The sequence below is a fragment of the Ptychodera flava genome, chromosome 18, assembly GCF_041260155.1.
Source record: "Ptychodera flava strain L36383 chromosome 18, AS_Pfla_20210202, whole genome shotgun sequence".
NCBI lineage: Eukaryota > Metazoa > Hemichordata > Enteropneusta > Ptychoderidae > Ptychodera > Ptychodera flava.
Genome location: NC_091945.1, coordinates 10,426,180 through 10,434,003, shown reverse-complemented (window position 1 = coordinate 10,434,003; position 7,824 = coordinate 10,426,180). Strand labels below are relative to the sequence as shown.

The following is a 7,824-nucleotide window of genomic DNA, read 5'->3' as shown; positions in this document are numbered from 1 at the left end:
GTAGTGCACTATATTGGCGTTGTCTTTATGTAGGCTACATTTTTTTTTCTTATCAATCTTTTTGGGTTAGTCATAGTGAGAACAAAGGTGAGGCGTGTTACGTTGTATCAAGTTTAGCCCAGCATGGATAGAGTTCAGCTGAGATCATGCTGTCCTGTATTACTAGATAACTTTTGGTAAATAGTACTCAAAACGGTTCCAAACGTATAGGAATCCCGGCGTCAAGATCAGTTCGGCAAATCAAGAATGTTGCCACATTTAGTTGCAGAAGAGAGGTCGAGGACAGGGTCATCGGATACCATTGACAGATATTACGAAAATCGTTTCACGGGCAACCGACGTGAAATTAACGGTTCCTGTATTAAGATAGTCAGGGAAGGAAAAATCGTTTTGTATGAGAGTTTATTCAAATTTATTGTCAGATGATTCTCATGAGAACGATGCTTTAAAAAATCACAGCATTCACTTATATCTAGGCTTTAAGAAAATATATAAACCTAACTGGGGTTATGAGCTCAGTTTTTGCAGAGAATTCATTTTTTGTAAGGGCCCATTACTTCTCTTGAAACCTTAAGCACATTAAGTTTTATTTTTGAGTCACCGTTTTATTTTTGAGTCATTTTTTTATCACATGCATATCACACGTCAATAAAACATGATATATTTCGTTCAGATAAAAACTTGAACGGTAACTGTGAATAACAGGGCAAAAATGATATCTTCGAAACAAAAAGCGGGTGGAAATGAGCGTGCCAAAGGAAGAGCGACACGGGGATTTTTTGCGCCGCATCGCGTTGAATGAGTGTAGACCTTAATTGAATCCGGGCACAAGGTTAGGAGGCGATTGGGACACGAAATGTCTGCTCTGGGGGTGTGGGTGGGTGAGTAATTGTTTATCACACTAGCATTTGCAACGAACGGTATGACTGTAATCTGTTCTCATTGCATGTAAACTTAGCAATAAAAGTTGAGAGCTAATTTTCTTACAGAGACAGTATTTTGATCTCGGCTTTCCACAACGGTAACCATGGTCCTATAATTTTAACACAGGATATGTGTTACGCCCTCTATCATTCGACTTCCCATTTTTATGTCATCCAATTGTTGTAATATTAGCAATAATTTAACAAAATCTAGAGCCATTCTGTCACATTTCATGACTTTTATCTCGAAAAAATCTAAACATGTGTGATTTGTCGTAAAGAACAAAACTTGAGCCTAGTAACAGGGCAGAAGCTGCTGTAACTGTTGACGATTTTGCAATATTTCTATGCAACATATCAACTACAGTTTCTTGCTGTCCCCCTACAGTATTCTCAAACACACAATATTCAGTTTGTCGACAAAGCCTGTATGTATAAATAGTGATAATTTAACTAGAGTCCAGACTGACAATCAGTTGTCAGTGATGCAAATGCATGGTACATAATAGGCTGTGATAGCAAGTTGAATACTCGACAGTTCAACATGCTGTAGTGTAGTGTAGGGAGTAGAACAAGAACACAGTTAACTGAAACAAAAATATTGTCAAAAATTATCAAAGTTAATACTGAGGTTCTAACACAGCTGCTGCCTACGGGCATGTCAGTGCCACAGATACCCTGCTAGTGCAGTGTCACTGTTACTGCATACCTGAACAGTGACAGAGATAGCTCTGACTCTAGTGTACATAGTAGTAGCAGAATGGGTAAAATGACGCTCATGACAGTGAAACATACTTGTACACAATGTCAGGCCAGAGAGCAACTCATGGACGACCAGGAGACTTGAAAAGTTATCGGGAATTTTTGAATTTTTGAATTTGAAAATAATCAAATAGTAAAGAAAAAAGATTCACATTCTCTTCATAAAATAATACAAAAGTAAAACTTTGAATAGTAAAGACTAATAAATGAAAAAAGATGTGACTAAATGGCATTATTTATTTTTTAATCAAATTTGCCCTTATTACACCCAAATTCCAGAGATTAAAACATTTATTTGATAATGGAATATTTTAACTTTCCAGTATCAAGTTGTCAATTTTGAGTAACATCCAGTTCATATATGTCTTATACTTTTGAAACAAATTTTTGGTAGGTCACTGTGATCAGGTTTTGTACAATATGACAATGAGCCAGAATTCACAATTTGCCTACTCTTTCATGATCGTCATTTTGTGTGCTCTTCGGCAGGAGCAATTGACCTGGCCAGGGTTGGATGGACTCAGATTGGCTAAAACGGATGAATCAAAAACTTTCACTGATGCGTTTAAAATGAATCAATTTAAGAACTTGCCTTACGAATATGACTTTACAAAGTGCTAATAACAGGTAGTACTGAACACCTGCGAGCGGAACGGCGCAATACGTTTTTCTGCGCGCACATCCTTTGCAAATATGCGGGCTTGTGATAGTTCGGGGAGGGGGACTTGAAAAATTTTGATCATATAGAAGGGGGCATTTGAAATTTTTTAGGGTATTGAGGGTGATCTGAAAAAAAGATTTCAATCACGATTCCTCCAGCCACCCCCTCTGTGAACGAAGAGACCGTGCACATGCATGTCTGTATACAGGATTCATGTTTGAGTAGACAATGACCCGAGTTGTGCGTATATAACCACTCGAAGTTAACATTGTTTTGAGTGATATAATGATACGAGTACGCCTACGACGAAACATAGCGGAGTAGACACTGGTACTGCGCTACGTGCGCCCGTAGCAGAAGTGACAATTCTATACTTACCGTTATTCAGTCATTCATTCCCCGTCCTTTGAATGAGGTCACGAGATTAGATCATGTGATTGATGACATCATTCGACATAAATAGCACTATGGACTTTCCACTCACATTCGGTGTCAAGTGACGGTGACTATACGTTCAACAGATAGCTGTTCAGTGGTCGTACCGAGAAACGCGAGAACAGTTTACTTTTTGATTCACGAAGATCGACTGAAAGCTTTCTTCGGGCTGATTGGAATACTGTGCCGTCGACTAACTCGCCATGGCTCTAAAAAGTATTCTCATAAAGGCGGTGATTCTGTCAACTTTTGCTGTGTATGGTAGGTACCGCGTACTTTAGCTGGTTTCACTCGCTTTTAACCGCGATATCAGTAACTTCCCATTATTCTATTTACAGCGCTAGCTATCCAAACTTAGGGTCAGTCTGTTAGAAATATTTGTCATGTCAAAATACAGCACGTCTCGGTGGAGATTAATTCGGTGACACCATTACCCCGCTCCCTGCTTCCGACGTTTAGGAAAAACCATAGACCCTTGGGGTATATAGAGAAGCCCATCGTCAAGGAAAGTCAGTTATAAATATGTAATCAAGAACTAAAGCTGAATGTATCAGCTGTCCTCTCCTGCTTAAGACATATGATTATCGTTGCCAGCACAGGCGGCCCAGACATATTGAGTTTTTCTCACTGTTTTCTCTATCAGTTCCTCTCCTTTTCTTCATGCTCTGACTGATCGGAGTAAATAACATAAACGATTCTATAACATAACCTAGCCTCTTTATTTATTTTACGCCCTTATTACAAGGACGTTTATCTCTCATTTAAAAACTATCTGCTGTTGATTGACCAATCAGAGTGCTCAATTCAGGGTGTTTTATTTACTCATAAAGCCTCGGTCACCAAATTCCAGAAACGAATGACAGCGCCGTAGTAAAGTACTGTCCAATCAAAAGTGAACATGTCATATTCTGTAGACATCTGGTACGTTTTAATATTCAAATTTGCTAACACAGCGGAAACCAGCTGCAACACAAAATTTGCTGTGCCCTACGGCATTTATATAATGTGCCCTAGGGCATTTATAGGATGTTCCATTACATTGGAAGGCTAGTTCACAAATAAAAGTTTTAATTCATATCCTAAACATGTTACATTGACAAAGGGGACGCTTAACGTAAACACATTGAAAACGAAAATATATCAGTTAGGGGCGATAGTTTTTAAGTCGGATTAAACCCGAGTACGAGGGCTCTTCTGGTATATAAAGTCCAACCCTACGATAAAATGTCTCGGCCTGCGGCCTCGACATTTTATCGTTGGGTTGGACTTTATATACCAGAAGAGCCCTCGTACTCGGGCTTTATCCTATACATACACATCTTGTAATTAATTAGTCAACACAACTAATTATGCTGATCCGTGGACTTATCAGGGATTTATGGGTTGGTCAATATTGCGAAAGATAGGAAAAGTTACTAAAATTTACATCTCTATCTTTCGCAATGTTGACCAACCCGTAAAATCCCTGATAAGCCCACGGATTAGCATAATTAGTTGTGTTGACTAATTAATTACAAGATGTGTATATGAGAGATAAACGTCCTTGTAATGGGGTGTAAAATAAATAAACAGTCAAGAGGCTATAGGTTAGGTTATATAGTCATTTATTTTATTTACTACGATCAGTCAGAGCATGAAGAAAAGGAGAGGAAGCAATAAAGAAAACTGTGAGAAAAACTCAATATGTCTGGGCCGCCTGTGCTACCAGCAAAGCATCGTTTGTTCGGTTAGGGATCCTTCCGAGACATCACAGCGCTAATCTCTAGCCTAGCCGTCGGCGACAAGGGATCACTGCATTACAACATGGGGAGGGTCTATGATTACAATGTGGAATTTAGGCGAACAAAACAATGTGAAACCTCTATAAGTTACATACGTCAAAATGGATGGACGTTGTAATTTTGTTCCTTGTTCAGTGACTCACGCGCCTACGAAAGATCAATGATCAAATAACGGAAGCGCGGCCGAATATTTTCAAAAGTGAAGAACCAAAACTCGATATAAACGCATACCTGTGGAAATGGCTATCTCGCTTACGCGGAAAATCTAAACGAAAACGAAAGAAAGGATTAATTTGGGTAACTTAAGAAAAAAAGCTGGACACCAAAAACAAAAGTGCTCCTAAATTGAAGGGTAAAATCTTGCACTTCAAATCGATGCAGGGTGCAGACTAGAGAGCACAGACAAGTTACTTTACATTTTTTCCAAAATTAGGATACATGTATGACCATCTGCTATACATACAGCCGCAGTTCAAGGCTGGCGAATTTTTCAAGTCCCATTTAATCTCATATCTGTAATCGTTGCTGACGACGTTCTCAACTTTGTCAGTTCAGTATTAATGTGTCGCTCTTTGAACAGTTTATTGGCATGATTTCTTGTGACATAAAATTCAGTTTGATTTTAGTATAGGCCTACATGCCGATGCAGAACGGATAACACAAGGCTTTACCATTACACCTTATCAGCAGTGGTATAACGCAAATGTTCACTGTCTGCAAGAAGGCTTGGATAGGTCGGCGTAATATTTTGGGAGGGGAGGGGTTGTCCCAACCAGTGTAAACACCTCTTGGCTAGCGAAGTGGGTGTTTACGGTGAGAGGCCTAGGTTAGCCATAGAACGAAGTTTCACTGTCACGGGTCAAGGGCTATGCTTGCTATTTGATAACTTCCCCGTTGAATAGCACATATTCTTGCACTGAAAATCATTAAACCCTGATGATATTCTTAGTGAGGTTCGACCGCAGGACAAGTATTGCAATGGTTATTGATATGCTGGAACTTTAAGTCCTCAAGCTTTGTGGATCAATGAGTAAAGTGATTGAGTTCACATGTGATGACCGGTAATACATTACTCATATACAGACGAAGAAATCATAACAGAAACGGATCAGTCAAACTTAAAACAAGATAACTAGCGTCTGTTGACAGAGAGGCATGGTTGGATAGATTTGATAGCCATTCAACTGACGCTTCAATAAAAGATCATTTATAAAAATGAATATATTTGCTCCCGTGTAAAATGTATTACTGCTCTCTCTCGCCACGGCATAGCTCTCCTTGGCGATTCGTTGCCAAGTCAATGGCTTGCCAAACGAAGCACCGGCAACCGTTGTCAACTCGTTTACTCTACTCTTGCCATCAAAATGCGGATATTTCTGAAATCGACACATAAGTTATAAGCATCCAGTATTTTGACAGGTAACAATGTAAAGCACATGATTTTACGTTGCACGTGTATGGTCACAGGAGACACAATACTAATCATCAGAACATTTAAATACTGCACAGTTTTACTATATGTCCAAGCATTAGTAATACGTTTCTTCCTTATTGGCTGATCAAAAATGAAAATCTAAATGACATGTGTACATGATCGTGTCAATTAATGCGGTGATTTACTGTGAAACGCTTCTTTAATGCCATTCAATAATAACTTCACAGAGCCGTGAATAATCATGCAGTGTACATTTTTTATAGGCATGGCTTATAACTGTCCGTCTGGTTATCCTTTCCCATCATGCCCTCGTGAGGGAGACGACTCATCGAAAACTGTTTGCTGTTTCACAATCAATGATGATCATGAGAGGGATTACCACTGCTGTGATGAAATGTTGGCGTGAGTATCTCTAATAGCGCGCCTTTCAAACCATATTACTATAATGGGATGATGTCATCGATTTGCATTTTGGTTTTCACGGCGTACGCTGACTAACCAGCATTGACAACAAGCATAAACTATACCCACAGCTATGATGGCGCTGTTTACCATCACCGGAGTAACTCACTTGATTACGTATTGGACATCATGATGAGGAAAACGAAGAGCAGATTCTGTTTTAAGCAAAGGATTTAACAATTATACTTGTATGTTCAGCTTGTTTCGAAAAACGAATGTTAATTACATTAAATATACACTGGTCTCATTGTATGTCGATCGAATTATTTTTTGAAATCAGGATCAAAATTATCCCACAGAGATAACAATACTTTAAAATCACGTTGCAAAGTTCAATTTGCATTACCTTTAAACTGAATTTTGGTTACATGTGCTGGCAGTTCCATGTTTACGGTCAGTACAAAGTCAAAAGACTAATTTTCTCGTTGATGTATACCTATGGTTGATGTAGTCGATCCATTTTCTGCTGTGATTCTACTCTACAATTTTCGAGTTTCCAACGTTCTCACTTTTCAATATTTCAGGGTCTGGGCGATTGCGTTGATTGTCGTTGGATGTATCATCTTCATCGCTACCATCGTCTGTATCTGCGCGTGTTGCTGTGGTTTCTGCGCATGCCTTGCCGATTGCTGTCGACCCGCATCCCGCAGAGTGTATTGTAAACAAACGTACTACCAGGCCGTGTGAGGGAGCTCTGTACAAGGCCTGATCAATGGACTTGCTCATTTACATGTTCGAAGGTTTTATTTTTACCATAAAAAAAACCAAACTTGCGCTGAAATTATGGGCAGACCGTAGAAACAAACAGTACTACTACCGGTAGATGTAAAGTTCTATGGTCAATCAGATTATATTCTATCATTGCTATGTAGGATATGAACATTAAACGTATTTATGTAAATAAATATATATGCAAACCTTTCATCCTGAGAAGTATAAGAACAAGCAAATGCCACGATGATTTTTCAGCAATAATCAAGACATATACAGAACAGTCAAGTTAAAATTTTACATGGGAAAGCAAAAAGGTTTTAAGTGTTCAAAGTAACTATATCATAGAGAGTAAAAGCTATGGCTATATTACTGTTCAGAGTAACGATATTCAAAGCTGTAGATCCTAAACTTACGAATTCCCTTAAAGTCACAATACCCAGACGTATTCAGTTAAATTTTGGATTTTTGTAGGGTTGTCCTGCGTGAACATTAACAGGCAAATTATTATTTTGAGTACAACATTTAGAGTTGTATTTTGTATTTGCCCGACTTATTTCTCTTCGCGTTTTTTTAAAAATACAGTTATCGAAGATTTGATAATGATGCACTTTTTAAATAAATGACAGTAATTACAATTACTTGAATTCACAA

The 7,824-nt window shown here is 38.5% G+C and overlaps 1 long non-coding RNA gene across 2 annotated transcripts; it reads left to right on the top strand.

Annotated features, from left to right (window-relative positions):
- Window positions 1-2,749: 2,749 nt before the first annotated feature.
- Window positions 2,750-7,824, top strand: LOC139116809 (uncharacterized). Of its 2 annotated transcripts, none has more exons than XR_011548392.1 (3): window positions 2,750-3,042; window positions 6,261-6,399; window positions 6,984-7,824. It is a non-coding gene; the product is annotated as an uncharacterized lncRNA (long non-coding RNA). The 2 variants fall into 2 exon arrangements; XR_011548393.1 differs by having other exon boundaries at window positions 2,813-3,042; window positions 6,261-6,647.